Genomic DNA, 21,166 nt, shown 5'->3' with positions numbered 1-21,166 from the left:
GCAGACGTGTTGTTGCCTACCCTTACCATCTGGGGGCAGCACAGCAGGAAGTCCAGGATCCAGTTGCAGAGGTGTTTAGTCCCAGGGTCCTTAGCTTAGTGATGAGCTTCATGGGCACTATGGTGTTGAACGCTGAGCTGTAGTCAGTGAATAGCACTCTCTCATAGGTGTTCCTTCTGTCCAGGTGGGAAAATGCAGTGTGGGGTGCAATTAAGATTGTGTCATCTGTGGATCTGTTGGAGCAGTATACGAATTGGTGTGGTCTAGGGTATCCGGGAGGATGCTGTTGATGTGAGCCATGACCAGCCTTTCAAAGCACTTCATGGTTACCGACGTGAGTGTCACGGGGCGGTAATCATTTAGGCAGGTTACATTCGCTTCCTTGGCCACAAGGACTATGGTGGTCTGCTTGAAACTGTAGGTATTACAGACTCGGTCATTGAAGACACTTGCCAATTAGTCTGCGCATGCTTTGAGTACACGTCCTGGTAATTAATCTGGCCCCGCCTCTTTGTGAATATTGACCTGTTGAAAGTTCTTGCTCAAAGAGAGAGTTGTCAGACAGTCATCCAGAACAGCTGGTGCTCTCGCTGCTTCAGTGTTTCTTTCCTCGAAGCGAGCAAAAAAGGTATTTAGCTCGTCTGGTCGGCTCGCGTCACTGAGTAGCTCGCGTCTGGGTTTCCCTTTGTAGTCCGTAATCGTTTTCAAGCCCTGCCACATCCGAAGAGCTTCAGAGCCGGTGCAGTAGGATTCAATCTTAATCCTTTATTTACGCTTTGCTCGTTTGATGGTTCGTCTGAGGGCATAGCGGGATTTCTTATCGCTTATAAAAAGCGGCAGGTCTGGCCTTAGTTCGATGCGGATGTTGCCTGCACTCCATGGCTTCTTGTTCGGGACATATAGGTACGGTCACTGTGTGGACTACGTCGTAGATACACTTACTGATGAAGCCGATGACCGAGGTGGTGTACTCCTCAGTGCCATTAGATGAATCCTGGAACATATTCCAGTCTGTGCTAGCAAAACTGTCCTGTAGCGTAGCATCTGCGTCCTCTTACCACTTCTGTATTGAGCGAGTCACTGGCACTTCCTGCTTTAGTTTTTGCTTGTAAGCAGCAATCAGGAGGATAGAATAATGGTCAGATTTGCCAAATGGAGGGCGTGGGAGAGCTTTGTATTCATCTCCGTGTGTGGAGTAAAGGTGACCTAGAGTTTTTTTCCCCTCTGGTTGCAAATGTGACATGCTGGTAGAAATGAAGTAAAAACGGATTTAAGTATGCCTGCATTGAAGCCCCCGGCCACTAGGAGCGCCGCGTTTGGATGAGCATCTTCTTGTTTGCTTATGGCCTTATAGTTGGTTGAGTGCGGTCTTCGTGCCAGCATCGGTTTGTGGCGGTAAATAGATGGCTACGAATAATACAGATGAGAACTCTCTTGGTATATAGTGTGGTCTACAGCTTATCATACGGTACTCTACCTCAGGCGAGCAATATACCTCGAGACTTCTTTTCTCTTCGCTTGTGGATAGCTTTCTGTGACCAGGCGAAAAATTGCTTTCCAAGCCAAACCTTCATATCATAACTGCTACACACAGCTTACATCATCCTACATTGTTGTCACCATATTAACATTGTAGTCAACATAACTACTAGAACTAACGCGCTTAAACCCGCTACAATCAGTACAGTATACAGTCAGCAGCAAGCAGTTTAGCAGTTACACCGGCGGGTCCCGGTGGCAATAAATTATTCACAGAGGAGGATGGTCCTCCCCTTCCTCCTCTGAGGAACCTCCACTGGAACAAAGGAAACCATGCATTGAATGAAATAAACAGAACTTCTACCTCATGAGTCTTGTGAATATTCATGAGCACAATAAAAAAAGCACTCTCCACTGGCGGGAGTTTGTAGAGCGCAGGTGAAAAGCCGCGCCTGTGGTGCATCTTTGCCACAGTGATAATTCATTTGAAACCAATTCCAAATGCATTAAATGATCAATTTCAAGCAGTTGTTACATACCAAAATACCAGTAGACCTATGCTAGTAATTGTTGCCCTATTGCTGATGAGCTTGCAAAGTATTCTTGATCACCAAACAGTTTTTTGGCGCTGCATATTAATTTATTATGGCAATCCTTTCGTCCTATAATTTGAAGTTTGCGCTGCACCCGATCGATCCTATATCCGTACAGCAAATCATCAATCTGTTTGCTTGTTTACCACCCTACCTGTGTTGATTGACAGTTTATTGGTCCAATCAGAGTGCAGAGTGTAAGTTTCACTAGCCAATTTGTTTCAGTTTTGTTGCAAGGGCATTGCTGCGGCTACTGTCTTTGGCAGCATATGGAGTATTCCACGTTGACTGTGTGCAACAAAATGAGTGATAAAACATTACAAAACATGGACAGGTAAATTAAAGTAATCAGTCTCAAGTCAAAGTTAAGTCCCAAATCTCGAGGCTCCAAGTCCAAATCAAGTCTCAAGTTATGTTATTGTCTATCAATTCCAGTCTCATCAAAACATTTGTGACTGGAGTCAGACTCCAGTCCAAGTCATGTGATTCAAGTCCACAACTCTGGTATAAATACAGTTCAACTCCAGATGTTCACTCTGATTTAAGGACATTAGCTAATTTACCACTAGATAGAGCTGTTCCACATGACTAGATTAAGGGAAGGGAGCAACTTCAATCACAATTGGGTTACTGAGGCAGATATGTAGGCCTGCCTGTATGTCTGTAGGGTATTTATGTGGATAACCTGAACATTGGAGTTCTCAACTATAACTATTTTGAGCTTAGACCACCAGGTCAACACTATCACCTGTTGCTCCTGATGTTGTTGACTAGGCACATTTCCTCTATTCCTCAGAGATCTCTCACCACATTGTGACCCAGTAGCACCATGTCCTGGTCCACACAAACCTCTGACTCCTAAAGGACTGATCTCAGAGCCTCTCGCCTGCCTACCTTTCACCACCTTAACATTTACCTCAGAACCCTTCACCACATCAGGGCACTTCCCCCACAGACTTCCCTCAGCCTGGCAGGTCTTACCTTCGTTATGGGAGTGTGTCGAAAGGCTATAAACAAGGACAGAGGCCGACAGATCATGCAGTTACTGTACAGTAGCATCCACACAGGCACACACTCAAGCTCAAGCACATACACATGAATGTATGCACAAACATGCATACATACAGTACAATTGCAAGATACACGCTTTCAGGACCAGTCAGGGTTATACAACATAGTGTGATTGGCAGTACTATGGAGAATACCTGGCGTATACTCAAGAGTTCCTACTCAGTAGATTCTCCACACCTTATTCTCAGGGCTCAGATTTCACTCTGGCTGTCTCTGTGGTTTTTCTTCAGACCTGAGAGAAGTGTTGAAAGACCTCCTCTAACCCTAAATTAACACTGCCATGGTCATGACTCAGGGCTTTGATTCCCCTGTCAGGGTCAACGTTACTTTGAGGTTTGCATTTATGTAATTGCGAGAGAGAGCGAGAGGATTTTGCTTCATTCACCACTCTATTGTTGCTTCGGTTCATAAACTCTCTATTTTCCTATCACTCACTGCAGGATGAGAAGGATTGACCATTCATAAACATGATTAGATTCAGTTAGCTAGGCAGTGTAGCTACATGATGCAATACTTCCCAGACTCATAAATCTATATATGAAGGGCCAAATGAAATCATACTATGGTCGCTTAACTTACTGTTAAGTTTTCAAAGAAAGAGAGCAATGTTGTTTTACACAGAACTGCATATTTGTGTAAAGTACGCTGGTTGGCACTGTATACTGTAGTAGTCTTGTTAATTTGAAAGACTATCAGTCAGATATTTTTTTATTTTTCCTTGCTGTCAAGTCAGTGATATCTGTGAAATGTATAAGTGCTACTCTATCAGCTGTAACTGAGATGTGTGTTTAGGAAGTGGCGCCACGGAGGAGCTTGAACAGGTTGTTTCAGATGTGTTTAACATACCTCTATTGATTGATCATCTAACAGAGATGTAATATGTCCCTGTCTCTGTCACTCGGATCAGCCTCTGCCCTCCTTTCTCCTCTGGACTAGAAAGACAGGTCCAAGGAGCAGGATCAGAACAGTATGGCTAACTGACTGGTCATGTACTGGTGATCACTGTGGGGACAATAGACTCCACAATAGCATAAGTATTGGTTGAAACTCAATGTCAAATTCAAATCTCCCTACCATCATATCTAAACCAATGTGACAACAATGTCGATGAACATTTGCAAATCAACTAGACTGGAGGTACACAACACACCCGCCTCTCGCTATAAGCCATCCGTCCGTTACAGAGAACCACATACCAGATTATTGAACAGGATTTTGAACAGGGTCGTTAGCATTAGGAAAAAATGACAATTCTTGCCCGACCTAGCTCAATATCTAAACTTCCGATAAGGACACTACAGCATCTGGTGACTACAGTGACCGAAACATGAACGAATACAAACAGTGTAGCTATTCCCTCCGCAAGGCAATCAAACAAGCTAAGCGTCAGTATAGAAACAAAGTAGAGTTGCAATTCAACGGCTCAGACACGAGAGGTATGTGGCAGGGCCTACAGTCAATCACGGACTACAAAAGGAAAACCAGCCCCGTCGCGGACCACGATGTCTTGCTCCCAGACAAACTAAACAACTTCTTTGCTCGCTTTGAGGATAATACAGTGCCACTGACACAGCCCGCTACCAAAACCTGTGGGCTCTCCTTCACTGCAGCCAATGTGAGTAAAACATTTAAACGTGTTGACCCTCGCAAGGCTGCCGGCCCAGACGACATCCCCAGCCGCGTCCTCAGAGCATGCGCAGACCAGCTGGCTGGTGTGTTTACGGACATATTCAATCAATACTTGTCCCAGTCTGCTGTTCCCACATGCTTCAAGAGGGCAACCATTGTTCCTATTCCCAAGAAGGCTAAGGTAACTGAGCTGAATTACTATCGCCCCGTAGCACTCACTTCCGTCAACCTGAAGTGCTTTGAGAGACTAGTCAAGGACAATATCACCTCCACCCTACCTGACACCCTAGACCCACTCCAATTTGCTTACTACCCCGATAGGTCCACAGACAACGCAATCACACTGCACACTGCTCTAACCCGTCTGGACAAGAGGAATACCTATGTAAGAATGCTGTTCATCGACTACAGCTCAGCATTTAACACCATAGTACCCTCCAAACTCATCATTAAGCTCGAGACCCCGCCCTGTGCAACTGGGTCCTGGACTTCCTGACGGGCCACCACCAGGTGGTGAGGGTAGGAAACAATATCTCCCCCCCGCTGATCCTCAACACTGGGTCCCCACAAGGGTGCGTTCTCAGCCCTCTCCTGTACTCCCTGTTCACCCATGACTGCGTGGCCATGCACGCCTCCAACTCAATCATCAAGTTTGCAGACGACACTACAGTGGTAGGCTTGATTACCAACAACAATGAGACAGTCTACAGGGAAAGGTCAGGGCCCTCGGAATGTGGTAATAACCTCACACTCAATGTCAACAAAACAAAGGAGATGATCATGGACTTCAGGAAACAGCAGAGGGAGCAGCCCCCTATCCACATCGACGGGACAGTAGTGTAGAAGGTGGAAAGTTGAATTTTTTGGGGGGCTTCCTCTGACACCGCCTAGTCTTTAGGTCCTGGACAGCAGGAAGCTTTGCCCCAGTGTAGTACTGGGCCATACGCACTACCCTCTGTAGCTCCTTATGGTCAAATGTTGAGCAGTTGCCATAACAGGCAGTGATGCATCAGGTCAAGATGCTCTCTATGGTGCAGCTGTAGTACTTTTCAGTCTCCCCTGTCGTGCCATCTTCACAACTGTCTTGGTGTGTTTGGACCAGGATAGTTTGTTGGTGATGTGGACATCAAGGAACTCTCGACCCGCTCCATTTCAACCCCGTTGTTGTTTGTCTTGCTCGCATTGAGGGAGAGGTTGTTGTCCTGGCACCACACTGCCAGGTCTCTTACCTCCTCCTTATAGGCTGTCGCATCATTGTCGGTGATCAGGCGTGTCGTCAGCAAACTTAATGATGGTGTAGGAGACGTGCTTGGCCACGCAGTCGTGGGTAAACCGGGAGTACAGGAGGGGACTAAGTACACACCCCTGAAGTGCTCCAGTGTTGAGGATCGGGTGGCAGATGTGTTGTTGCCTACCCTTACCACGTGGGGGAGGCCCGTCAGGAAGTCTTGGATCCAGTTGAAGAACGAGGTGTTTAGTCCCAGGTCCTTAGCTTAGTGATGAGCTTTGTGGATACTATGGTGTTGAACACTGAGCTGTAGTCAATGAACAGCATTCTCACATACAGTGGGGAGAACAAGTATTTGATAACCTGCAAAATCGGCAGTGTTTCCTACTTACAAAGCATGTAGAGGTCTGTCATTTTTATCATAGGTACACTTCAACTGTGAGACGGAATCTAAAACAAAAATCCAGAAAATCACATTGTATGATTTTTAAGTACTTTATTTGTATTTTATTGCATGCCATAAGTATTTGATACATCAGAAAAGCAGAACTTAATATTAGGTACAGAAACCTTTGTTTGCAATTACAGAGATCATACGTTTCCTGTAGTTCTTGGCCAGGTTTGCACACACTGCAGCAGGGATTTTGGCCCACTCCTCCATACAGACCTTCTCCAGATCCTTCAGGTTTCCCATTCCTCCTCTGGATCATCCAGATGGTCATTGGCAAACTTCAGACGGGCCTGGACATGCGCTGGCTTGGGCAGGGGGACCTTGTGTGCGCTGCAGGATTTTAATCCATGACGGCGTAGTGTGTTACTAATGGTTTTCTTTGAGACTGTGGTCCCAGCTCTCTTCAGGTCATTGACCAGGTCCTGCCGTGTACTTCTGGGCTGACCCCTCACCTTCCTCATGATCATTGATGCCCCACGAGGTGAGATCTTGCATGGAGCCCCAGACCAAGGGTGATTGACCGTCATCTTGAACTTCTTCCATTTTCTAGTAATTGCGCCAACAGTTGCCGCCTCCTCACCAAGCTGCTTGCCTATTGTCCTGTAGCTCATCCCGGCCTTGTGCAGGTCTACAATTTTATCTCTGATGTCCTTATACAGCTCTCTAGTCTTGGCCATTGTGGAGAGGTTGGAGTCTGCTTGATTGAGTGTGTGGACATGTGTCTTTTATACAGGTAACGAGTTCAAACAGGTGCAGTTAATACAGGTCATGAGTGGAGAACAGGAGGGCTTCTTAAAGAAAAACTAACACGTCTGTAAGAGCCGGAATTCTTACTGGTTGGTAGGTGATCAAATAATTATGTCATGCAATAAAATGAAAATTAATTACTTAAAAATCATACAATGTGATTTTCTGAATTTTTGTTTTAGATTCCGTCTCTCACAGTTGAAGTGTACCTATGATACAAAATTACAGACTTTGTAAGTAGGAGAAAATGCTAAATCGGCAGTGTATCAAATACTTGTTCTCCCCACTGTAGGTCTGTAGCAGTTGGGGTCTAGACTGTCTCCCCTTTGAAGAGGGGGATGACCGCGGCAGCTTTCCAATCTTTGGGGATCTCAGACGATACGACAGAGAGGTTGAACAGGCTAGTAATTGGGGTTGCAACAATTAATTTTAGAAAGAGAGGGTCCAGATTATCTAGCCCGGCTGATTTGTAGGGGTCCAGATTTTGCAGCTCTTTCAGAACATCAGCTTTCTGGATTTGGGTGAAGGAGAAATGGGGGAGGCTTGGGCAAGTTGCTGTGGGGGTGCAGGGCTGTTGACCGGGGTAGGGGTAGCCCGGTGGAAAGCATGGCCAGCCTTAGACAAATGCTTATTAAAATTCTCAATTATCGTTGATTTATCGGTGGTGACGTTGTTTCCTAGCCTCAGTGGGCAGCTGGGAGGAGGTGCTCTTACTCTCTATGGACGTAACAGTGTCCCAGAACGTTTTTGAGTTTGTCCTACAGGAAGCAAATTTCTGTTTGAAAAAGCTAGCCTTTTCTTTCCTATATGCCTGTGTATATTGGTTCCTAACTTCCCTGAAAAGTTGCATATCTCGGGGGCTATTCGATGCTAATGTAGTACACCACAGGATTTCTTTGTGCTGTTCAAGGGCAGTCAGGTCTGGAGTGAACCAAGGGCTATATCTGTTCCTGGTTCTACATTTTTTTTGCTTATTTAAGATGGTGAGGAAAGCCCTTTTAAAGAATAACCAGGCATCCTCTACTGACAGAATGAGGTCAATATCCTTCCAGGATACCCGGGCCAGGTCGATTAGAAAGGCCTGCTCTCTGAAGTGTTTCAGGGAGAGTTTCACAGTGATGAGCGGTTGTTGTTTGACCGCAGATAATATATCAAATTTCCCGTGGGCATCCACAGACACATCAGGGATGCAACTGTGTGGGTCCTTATCCAATTCCGAGGCGCATATTGAAGATGTCGGAAGAAATGTCCACATTTACTTTTCGTCAGCCAACAAGATGAGTAGGCCTAACGAACAGCAAAATCACTAGCCTATGACAATCTACTATCCCCCATAGTACAACAGTTGACCTATTCTATACTGTGCGAGAAATAAATATTCCAAACATAGACTGGGACAGTTTTGGGATGCGATAGATCCCAAATGAATACAACCACTAGCATCAAAAACAGATGCAACAGATCAGAACGCATAGCTGAACATTTTTGTAAACTATTAGGTTATTTCTTCACATTATAGGCGCAGCAATGCGCAAATGTTCCATTAGAGGAAAACACAATTTTTAAAAGTGACAGAAAATGCGATTATGCATGTAATGCTTTATTATAAAGGTGCATTTTATGGTGAAAATTATCTTCCCTAAATTTTAAACTCACTCACCGCCTATGTTGGCCAGTTAGGCTCTACACACATTGTAAAGCAGATTAATGTGCTTTATTTTAAGAAGTTATTTGGCCACTTTAGTTGTGACACAAACCTTACCAAAACATATAGGCCTATGGGTATGTGACTATAATTTGAAAAAGTCACAGAAAAAGGCAAGTGCTGTTTCTTGCCTTACTGCATACAAGCTGGGCATCATTCATTCATCATTCAAGTCATTCAAGTCATTGGCTAATATTGTCACCCATCAGAAGACTATTCTTGATTTAATCTTGTCTTTACATATTCTAAATAATATATGTGTGAAATTTGTTTTGATTTAGAATGGACCATTATCATGCACCTGCCTCGAAACAGGGTCAGGGGGAAGAAATACATGTCATCTATGCACTTAAATAGCAAATGAAGGACGTGTTTTCCGTGGTTCATTTTCATGCCAGTCAGGTAGGCTATACTTCTGCTGTAAAGAGAAGAAATGTGCTTAATATTAGGAAAGTTGAGAAATAAATATAGTGTAGCACCCCGTATTATTGGCAATTTCAACAGCCTTTAACAAATACAGTGGGGCAAAAAAGTATTTAGTCAGCCACCAATTGTGCAAGTTCTCCCACTTAAAAAGATGAGAGAGGCCTGTAATTTTCATCATAGGTACACTTCAACTATGACAGACAAAATGAGAAAAAAAATCCAAAAAATCCCATTGTAGGATTTTTAATGAATTTATTTGCAAATTATGGTGGAAAATAAATATTTGGTCAATAACAAAAGTTTATGTCAATACTTTGTTATATACCCTTTGTTGGCAATGACAGAGGTCAAATGTTTTCTGTAAGTCTTCAGAAGGTTTTCACACACTGTTTCTGGTATTTTGGCCCATTCCTCCATGCAGATCTCCTCTAGAGCAGTGATGTTTTGGGGCGGTTGCTGGGCAACACGGACTTTCAACTCCCTCCAAAGATTTTCTATGGGGTTGAGATCTGGAAACTGGCTAGGCCACTCCAGGACCTTGAAATGCTTCTTACGAAGCCACTCCTTCATTGCCCGGGCGGTGTTTGGGATCATTGTCATGCTGAAAGACCCAGCCACGTTTCATCTTCAATGCCCTTGCTGATGGAAGGAGGTTTTCAATCAAAATCTCATGATACATGGCCCCATTCATTCTTTCCTTTACATGGATCAGTCTTCCTGGTCCCTTTGCAGAAAAACAGCCCCAAAGCATGATGTTTCCCCCCCCATGCTTCACAGTAGATATGGTGTTCTTTGGATGCAACTCAGCATTCTTTGTCCTCCAAACACGACGAGTTGAGTTTTTACCAAAAAGTTATATTTTGGTTTCATCTGACCATATGACATTCTCCCAATCTTCTTCTGGATCATCCAAATGTTCTCTAGCAAACTTCAGGCGGGCATGGACATGTACTGGCTTAAGCAGGGGGACACATCTGGCACTGCAGGATTCGAGTCCCTGGCGGCGTAGTGTGTTACTGATGGTAGGCTTTGTTACTTTGGTCCCAGCTCTCTGCAGGTCATTCACTAGGTCCCCCTGTGTGGTTCTGGGATTTTTGCTCACCGTTCTTGTGATCATTTTGACCCCACGGGGTGAGATCTTGCGTGGAGCCCCAGATCGAGGGAGATTATCAGGGGTCTTCCATTTCCTAATAATTGCTCCCACAGTTGATTTCTTCAAACCAAGCTGCTTATCTATTGCAGATTCAGTCTTCCCAGCCTGGTGCAGGTCTACACTTTTGTTTCTGGTGTCCTTTGACAGCTCTTTGGTCTTGGCCATAGTGGAGTTTGGAGTGTGACTGTTTGAGGTTGTGGACAGGTGTCTTTTATACTGATAACAAGTTCAAACAGGTGCCATTAATACAGGTAACGAGTGGAGGACAGAGGAGCCTCTTAAAGAAGAAGTTACAGGTCTGTGAGAGTCAGAAATCTTGCTTGTTTGTAGGTGACCAAATACTAATTTTCCACCATAATTTGCAAATGAATTAATTAAAAATCCTACAATGGGATTTTCTGGATTTTTTCCCCACATTTCGTCTGTCATAGTTAGTGTATCTATGATGAATTTACAGGCCTCTCTCATCTTTTTAAGTGGGAGAACGTGCACAATTGGTGGCTGACTAAATACTTTTTTTGCCCCACTGTATGTTACCTTCAACAGTGTTCTCGTTATCAAGCCATCAATGTTTTGTGATTATTGGTGTCGTAAAAATGGTTAGCTAACGGGTTAGCAATTAGCATGTTTGACATTTAAGTGGAAATACTACTACTATCAGCTGTTTGATAAGCGGATTATCAAAAAAAATATGTCCCGTATTATCGACACAGTTATTGGCCACCTTACTATTTTGTTCAAAAAAGAGACACCGACCTTGTATCCGAAGTGTTTACTAGATACAGTGCCTTGCAAAAGTATTCATCCCCCTTGGCATCTTTCCTATTTTGTTGCATTACAACCTGTAATTTAAATAGATTTTTATTTGGATTTCATGTAATGGACATACAAAAAAATTGTCCAAATTGGTGAAGTGAAATGTTAAAAATAACTTGTTTCAAAAAATGATATATATATATATATAAAAAAAAAATGGAAAAGTGGTGCGTGCATATGTATTCACCCTCTTTGCTATGAAGCCCCTAAATAAGATCTGGTGCAACCAATTACATTCAGAAGTCACATAATTAGTTAAATAAAGTCCACCTGTGTGCAATCTAAGTGTCACATGATCTGTCACATGATCTCAGTTTATATACACACCTGTTCTGAAAGGCCCCTGAGTCTGCAACAACACTAAGCAAGGGGCACCACCAAACAAGCGGCACCATCTCCAAACAGGTCAGGGACAAAGTTGTGGAGAAGTACGGATCAGGGTTGGGTTATAAAAAAATATCAGAAACTTTGAACATCCCATGGAGCACCATTAAATCCATTATTAAAAAATTTAAAGAATATGGCACCACAACAAAACCTGCCAAGAGAGGGCCGCCCACCAAGACTCACAGACCAGGCAATGAGGGCATTAATCAGAGAGGCTGCAAAGAGACCAAAGATAACCCTGAAGGAGATGCAAAGCTCCACAGCAGAGATTGGAGTATCTGTCCATAGGACCACTTTAAGCCGTACACTCCACAGAGCTGGGCTTTATAGAAGAGTGGCCAGAAAAAAAGCCATTGTTTAAAGAAAAAAATATGCAAACACGTTTGGTGTTCGCCAAAAGGCATGTGGGAGACTCCCCAAAAATATGGAAGAAGGTGCTCTGGTCAGATAAGACTAAAATTGAACTTTTTGGCCAAAAAGGAAAACACTATGTCTGGCGCAAACCCAACACCTCTCATCACCCTGAGAACACCATCCCCACAGTGAAGCATGGTGGTGTGGGGATGTTTTTCATCAGCAGGGACTGGGAAACTGGTCAGAATTGAAGGAATGATGGATGGTGCTAAATACAGGGATATTCTTGAGGGAAACCTGTTTCAGTCTTCCAGAGATTTGAGACTGGGACGGAGGTTCACCTTCCAGCAGGACAATGACCCTAAGCATACTGCTAAAGCAACACTCGAGTGATTTAAGGGGAAACATTTAAAGGTCTTGGAATGGCCTAGTCAAAGCCCAGAACTCAATCTAATTGAGAATCTGTGGTATGACTTAAAGGTTGCTGTACACCAGCGGAACCCATTCAACTGGAGCAGCTTTGCCTTAAGGAATGGGCAAAACTAGGCAAGTTAACTAGGCAAGTCAGTTAAGAACAAATTCTTATTTTCAATGACAGCCTAAGAACAGTGGGTTAACTTCCTTGTTCAGGGGTAGAACAACAGGTTTTTACCTTGTCAGCTCGGGGATTCAATCTTGCAACCTTTCGGTTACGAGTCAAGCGCTCTAACCTGCCGCCCCAAGACACATATCCCAAGAGATTATAGAGACATACCCCAAGAGACTTGTGGCTATAATTGCTGCAAAAGGTGGCTCTACAAAGTATTGATTTAGGGGAGGAGTGAATAGCTATGCACACTCAAGTTTTCTGGGTTTTTTTTGTCTTATTTCTTGTTTGTTTCACAATAAAAAATATTTTGCATTTTCAAAGTGGTAGGTGTGTTGTGTAAATCAAATGATACAAAGTCCCCAAAAATACATAAAGAAATATATATTTAAAATACCTAGTACAGCATATACATTTTCTGGTAGGAGTACTGTCCAACAAAAATAAGCAATTGGTTCCCATTAGGAGCGAGGAAACACATACACACAGGGGGCTGAGTGGACAAAAGGCCCAGATAGAGGGCCTGGGACCGGCACAGACACTCCACCCCACATCATTGGGCATGGCCCACTCCTCTACTGGCCCTAAGCCCCTGTTGTTTCAGTAATTCCTGCTCTGTTCACCTGTCACCAGCATGCTGCACTGAACTACATTTACATCAGCCTCCTTAATGTCAAGAGCTGTGAAACACAGCATGGCCTATTGGTTTGCTTTTGAGTTAGGGTTTTATTATGTTATACACCATCCAATGAAATGCTGAGTCTTCACAGTGTTTGGAAAACATATAACAAGTTGTTACAATTTGAATATCCGTGACTGATTTCTATGAATTTATGTGCCAGATTACGCCCATGTGAATGCATATTGATCAATAGCGGCCATGTTGTTTTAGTTACAAGTCTGGAAAATATTGGGTTGGGAGAACTTTGTCCATAGATGCCACATATCACATTTCGTGGCAGAAGGGTCATTCAGTGCCAGAAGAGTAGCGTTTTAAGTGTTTTTCACAAAATTCAAAATGGCAAAAAATCCATCATGAGGGGCATAACCTTTCAAAGCTTGCATTTTCAATTGCTTTGTTATAGCGCCACCATCTGGCCAATTGTCATGGCATTGCATGAGAGGGTGTGGCCCTTGGCCCTTGGCCCTTCACCGTTATGCAAGTTGCACCTTGCGCCTTTCCATTTCATGGGAATTTGCATGTGAATGTGCCATTACGGAAGAAGAGGAATAATAATCAACGGCAACAAATACAGCTTTGCTGTTGAACCCCTAATAATAAAATATAAGAATACGAACATAAAGTAAATGGCTCAGTAGAATAGAGTAAATATTTTGGCATAAATACACTGAACGAAAATATAAACACAACATGTAACGTTGTAACGGAGAAGCAGGATGCAGGTGCAGTCGGTGAGTTTAATAGGAACGAATATGGAGTGAATACAAAAACAGGAGAAGCGTCAGGCTTCCAGAGTGGCACATCGGCAGTGCTTGATGTGTCACTACAAACCGGGTTCGATCTCAGGCTGTGCCGCAGCCGGGCATGCCCAGGAGACCCATGAAGCGGCGCACAATAGGCCCAGCGTCATCTGGGTTAAGGGAGGATTTGGCCGGCTGGGATGTCCTTATCCCATGTTTTTTTTTTTTTTTTACCCCTTTTTCTCCCCAATTTCGTGGTATCCAATTGTTTTTTAGTAGCTACTATCTTGTCTCATCGCTACAACTCCCGTACGGGCTCGGGAGAGACGAAAGTTGAAAGTCATGCGTCCTCCGATACACAACCCAACCAAGCCACACTGCTTTTTAACACAGCGCGCATCCAACCCGGAAGCCAGACGCACCAATGTGTCAGAGGAAACACCATGCACCTGGCAACCTTGGTTAGAGTGCACTGCGCCCGGCCCGCCACAGGAGTCGCTGGTGCGCGATGAGACAAGGATTTCCCTACCGGCCAAACCTTACCTAACATGGACGACGCTAGGCCAATTATGCTTCGCCCCACGGACCTCCCAGTCGTGGCCGGTTACGACAGAGCCTGGGCGCGAACCCAGTCTCTGGTGGCACAGAAAAAAATTACAGTTGACAGGAATATGTTAGTTAATGTAGAGAGAAACGATTAAGCATATTTTTTTATCATAAAGTTAATTTACAAAAATTGCGATTTAGCAAGCTAGCTGACTAGCTAACATTAGCCAGCTAGCTGGCTAGCTTTGTGGGTGTTGTGACATGAGAATGAAATTGTAATTCTGGATGTTTCATGTTTTAGGGACTCCTGAAACAACCAGCAAACCAGGCTGTTGTCTTGTAAAACAGTGGATGTAAAGAATCTAGCTAGCTAAAGCATTTACTGTAAATAGAATTTACAATTTTGTAAGCTTGCCTTGCTGATATTTGCCATGCAATGCAGATAGATTAAATAACAGAGCTAGCTAGCTATGTTCTTTCTTATGGTGCAGTGGAGGATAAAAATACCTGTATGCCTATGGATGTGTAGCTAGCTATCTAGCCGATCTGTGTATAGACCCAAGCGTTTGGTATACATATTAGTTCAGAACTTGGCTATGAACCTCCGCTATCATAGCCTTTGTATCAACTTCAGAGCAGTCTGAATGACATTAATGATATCTATGGATTGAGTAGAATATAATATAACTTTGTGCCAAGAATGCAAGACGTATATACATGTAGTTATTACCATGCATGAGGTCCCCACATTGTAGTCCGTACATTAAATATATTCACTGATCATGTACTCTACCTTGGCAAATAAAGGTGCAGTTCAGGTATGGATGTCTTTGAGATAATTTTTCAGTCATATCCAATACCAAGAGTATCAATTTCCAGTCTTTGAATGATGCTGTGTCTGCATGTATGTATTACAACTATACACTTCAACAGTGTTTACCAATCTTGGTCCTGGGACATCAATGGTTACACATTGTAACCAATAGACTTGAAACAAGATTTAACTAGTTAAAGGCTGATTTGTAATTCATATAAACAGTACACTACACTTCCTATGCATCATGTAAATACTCTAAAACCGGTTCATCTCAATATCTAATGCCCTTCATCTGCATTGATCTGATAATCACAGGATAGCTTCAATGCACATCTGTTGTGCATTATAAAGACAGAGGAAGAAAGAGGTGGCAGCGAGAAAGGTGTAAAAGACAGAAAGGGTAAGAACATAGGAGCAGGGAAGGGAGCATATGATTAATGAATCAGTGCTACCCGAATATTCTCTCAGTTCATCACAACTACATAATAGTGTCTCTGGTCGGCCCGAAGGTTATCTTAAAAGCGGGTGAGGTGGTGAGGATGGGACTGGGGGTTGGCATCCTCTCACATCAAAACATACAGTATCTGCAGACGAGAGAGAGAGAGAGAGCATGTTTAAGCCTTGTTTTTATTTTTTATTCTAACATTGTTAGTCATCATAATAATCAGGAGGAGAAATTCAAAACTGACCTTGGATCATTAACTCTGTGACTATTGCATCTATATCTGTATTTCAATTTAAAGACTTTCTTTAATAATACTTCCTGTTAATCTGACCAAGTGACCTCTCTCCTCTGATCATGCTGTGCACTCCATGTAGCCAGTTCAGATGTGGGAGGGATTCACCGACACAGCTGATTTAACCTAGAGGATTTAGGGAGAAGAGGAGAGAGGGATGAAGTGAAGGAGAGAGACTGTTATTGAGAAAATAAGGTCGTTAAAGTGACAGTGTTCAACAGAAATCTGTGTGTGTGGCCTCACCTGGTGTCCACACCACACTAAGTGGCTGCAGAGTACTTTATGCCGAAAAACATGAACGGACACATGAGGACAAACAATATAGCGTAGTTATAGAAATAATGAAGTGTTATACTATTCTCCATGGTTGGTCCTCTTGCCTATTCTTTGAAGGTGGAAGGAGCCAGTTATACACCGAGCCTATTAAATTCCTTTATGTTTTATTTAACCAATTCAATGAAACACTCTGCCCACTCCTAAGAATTTGTAAGATCCTTATTTGCATAAAATGGACAGAGACCAGTCTCAAAATCAATCTGTAGCGTTTATTCTCGAGAGTACTGAACACGATACAATTTACCAGAGGTTATAAACTGAAAATGACGTCATTCGTTTTCGAACTGTCCCGTCTCTTCTCCACTCTGGTACAATGGCAGTATAGTTCTCAAGCCTTCCCGCATCGTCACCCACCAATTTAGATAATTTATGACCGAGCCAAGGTCTTCCTGTGTAGATAAGCATTCTAGCCAGTCTGACGATAAGTTCATTCATTTCTACCAATGAACAGACAGTCTTTGTTCTAATTCTTTATTATAATTACACACATCATATTCAGTACTGGGATTACATCTATACAGTAACATAATAGTATTCTGATTAGTCAGTCCTGATTGAAATGTATACATAATTAGTCATTATTGATAAAACAAATCCCTTAACAGCCTGCTTAGGTGCACAATCCATAAATCAGATTGATATATGAGTGTGTAGATGTGGGTTATAGGGTGTCCAATTGTTATTTTTTTAAATGTTTATATGGTTGATGTAAAGTAGCCTGTTTTGTTTTTGTACAGACATCACACCCTTACCTAAACAGCACCCTCACCTGAGAGGTAGAAATCAAAGGGAGATAAACTGGAAATGTATAACTGCAGTTGACATAGCTAAGTAAATGGAAGTGTACTCTTACAGCAATACGAATGGCTCTTAAAATAGCCTTTGGTCGTGCACAGTGTTGTCTATGGTGTTGCCAGGGAACAGCACCCTCTTCAAAGAAGTAGGAGGTGAAGATCTCCCGCACACGGACTGCCTCTCTTGCTGCATTGTTGGACCCCATCCTTGAAACATCCTGCAGAGCAGCAAACTTCTCATCTGGCACATGGCGGCGAGCTGCAGAACCCCTCCTGGTCCTCCTGTGTATCCTCATGAAGTTATGCAGGACACCAGTAGCCTTCACACACATGAATTCCTCCAGGAGGCAGTCCCAGATGGCCCTGGTCACCCAACCTTGCAGTGCCCTACATGTTAACTGTAGGCAATCATTTTGAAGGAATTTCCAGTTACAAGGTAACTGTAGGAATATGGAAGACAATGTAATTGTTAGACGTTTAAATCACCAGGTCATTGTGGAATAGTAATGTATAATATCCCTGATAACAAATCATGGTAACATTGGATTGATAGATGCATGGGCACACATACAGTGCCTTGCGAAAGTATTCGGCCCCCTTGAACTTTGCGACCTTTTGCCACATTTCAGGCTTCAAACATAAAGATATAAAACTGTATTTTTTTTGTGAAGAATCAACAACAAGTGGGACACAATCATGAAGTGGAACGACATTTATTGGATATTTCAAACTTTTTTAACAAATCAAAAACTGAAAAATTGGGCGTGCAAAATTATTCAGTCTTCTCCTTGTATGAGCTGAAAGTTAAGAGGGACGGCCAGGTCTTGGTAGATTTGCAGTGGTCTGATACTCCTTCCATTTCAATATTATCGCTTGCACAGTGCTCCTTGGGATGTTTAAAGCTTGGGAAATCTTTTTGTATCCAAATCCGGCTTTAAACTTCTTCACAACAGTATCTCGGACCTGCCTGGTGTGTTCCTTGTTCTTCATGATGCTCTCTGCGCTTTTAACGGACCTCTGAGACTATCACAGTGCAGGTGCATTTATACGGAGACTTGATTACACACAGGTGGATTGTATTTATCATCATTAGTCATTTAGGTCAACATTGGATCATTCAGAGATCCTCACTGAACTTCTGGAGAGAGTTTGCTGCACTGAAAGTAAAGGGGCTGAATAATTTTGCACGCCCAATTTTTCAGTTTTTGTTTTGTTAAAAAAGTTTGAAATATCCAATAAATGTCGTTCCACTTCATGATTGTGTCCCACTTGTTGTTGATTCTTCACAAAAAAATACAGTTTTATATCTTTATGTTTGAAGCCTGAAATGTGGCAAAAGGTCGCAAAGTTCAAGGGGGCCGAATACTTTCGCAAGGCACTGTATGTGCATGTGTAGCATGTGACAATAACAGGATCATATCAGGGATAGCATCACAAATGAATATATAAATACCACTTGAAGCTTGATGATGAGTTGGTCATTTGAATCAGCCGTGCAGTGCTAAGACAAAATGTGCACCCCTTTGAGTTCCCACGACCAGGACTGAGAACCACTGCTCTTCATTGGGACCTCTTCATATGTAGACAGGCTTTCATAGCCCTCTTTATCTGAGGACAGAAAACCCGGATGTGGAGGTCCTGGGCAAGTCGTGGTTACACACGGTCTGCGGTTGTGAGGCAGGTTGGACGTACTGCCAAATTCTCTAAAATGACATTGGAGGTGGCTTATGGTAGAGAAATTAACATTAAATTCTCTGCCAACACCTCTTGTGGACATTCCTGCAGTCAGCATTGCAATTGCATGCTCCCTCAAAACTTTAGAAATCTGTGGCATTGTGTTGTGTGACAAACTGCACATTTTAGAGTGGCCTTTTATTGTCCCCAGCACAAGTTGCACCTGTATAATGATCGTGCTGTTTAATCAGCTTCTTGATATGCCACACCTGTCAGGTGGATGGATTATCTTGACAAAGGCCAAAACGCTCACTAACAGGGATGTAAACAAATTTCTGCACACAATTTGAGAGAAATAGTATTTTTGTGCATATGGAACATTTCTTGGATCTTTTATTTCAGGTCATGAAACATGGGACCAGCACTTTACATGTTGCATTTATATTTTTGTTCAGTGTAGATAATGACTGTTAGTACTTGGTGGCCAATAGCAACACCCCAAAATAAAAGGCTTTAGATATGCCAGGTGCACCTGCAACCACAACAATTCAATAACACTTGACATAAGATCTTCCCTAAGCATTACAGGAATAAGGCTCTGAATATATACAGCAACATCTCCTGCGTAAGCATTCCTGTCTCTTCTATAGATGTTATGTCTTTGTATTGCTACTGCTGTATCATCAAATAAATTATCTAAGCAAGTCTCAGAAATGTATAATATATGAATGTTATCTGATGTTAGCAAGTTATTGATTTCATGAACCTTACTTCTAAGACTACATATATTGTCATAGCGGATGTAAGCAATGTCCCCACACGCTCTGGCAGGTAAGTTCTTTCCTCTTCTGGCGCACAGCTTCTGAGTCGCCCTCGTTGAGGAAGATATACATTCCTCTCAAGTTCTTGGCTCTTTCCAGAACAGCTACCTTGTCCTTGAACCTCAGGAACTTGACCACTATCGGCCTGGGATTGTTACCTGGGCCGGTGGTGGGTTTAACAGTCATGTTGGCGTGCTCCACCTCAATCTGCTGTCCCTCTTCAGTTTCTCAGAGATCATTTCCCTCACTTTGTCCTCAGACTCCGTCCAGGTTTCAAGTGGAGATTTTGCAATTCCGTCCACAACCATGTTGTTCTGCCTTCAAATTGTATTGGCCACATACACATGGTCAGCAGATGTTATTGAGAGTGTAGCGAAATGATTTTGCTTCTAGTTCCGACAGTGCAGTAATATCTAACAAGTAACCTAACAATTCCACAACAACTACCTAATACACACAAACCTAAGTAAAGGGATGGAATAAGAATATATACATATATACATATGCTCCCTCTACTGTTTCCTGAAGTCCACGATCATCTCCTTTGGTGAGATTTTATTTTACTGACACCCCACTTTGAGTGCCCTCACCTCCTCCCTCGTCGTTGTTGGTGATCAAGCCTACAACTGTTGTGTCATCTGCCAACTTGATGATTGAGTTGGAGATGTGCATGGCCATGCATTCATGGGTGAAAAGGGAGTACAGGAGGGGGCTGATTGTCCCTCGGGAAAATCAGATTTCTCTGCCATTGTTATCATGGATTCACATACAGAACTGACATCCTCTCTCAATGACTTACAGATTGCTGTCATCGTGCCTTTTCACGTTTAAACTTCTTGAACTGATCCTGGGAGAACTGAGAGGTCCTGGACCTCTGTTGAGGTTGTCCATTCTTGTAATAGTTGACTCCCAACAGTATTTGGACAAAACACTTGAAGCTATTTTCTTGTTGTTGTAACAACTGCTTGTAGAACTCATTTTGTTTGTTTAAAAGATACTTCACCTGTGATAGAGACACCATTGTCCTCAACGGCACTCCCGCTGGCTTTGGTCTTTGTCATAGTAGCAACTTAAGTTACGCTGTTACTCCTCGCAGTTCCAGGCGCGGCAGGTCGCAGGGAAGTTTGAAAACAACAACAACAAACAGCAGGGATCTAGACAGCCACAAGCTCGGGACAATCCGTGGTCCTAGCCACAATGGCTAACTGCGTTGCGGGCTGCGTTCAAGCCCTCATGAAAGCCCTGCTAGCTTGATAAGCTGCTAGCTAGCAGCTAGGTTAGCTGTTACAACAAACAGCTCCTCAGACCTGGCCTTGGTCAGCAGGATCACTGGACAGACAGTAGTGGTCACAGCAACTGATGCCAACTGCAGCGTGGGATCCAAATTCAAAAGG

This window comes from Oncorhynchus mykiss, chromosome 3 (genome assembly GCF_013265735.2).
Source record: "Oncorhynchus mykiss isolate Arlee chromosome 3, USDA_OmykA_1.1, whole genome shotgun sequence".
NCBI classification, from domain to species: Eukaryota; Metazoa; Chordata; class Actinopteri; order Salmoniformes; family Salmonidae; genus Oncorhynchus; species Oncorhynchus mykiss.
Note: the sequence above shows the minus strand (reverse complement) of the source record.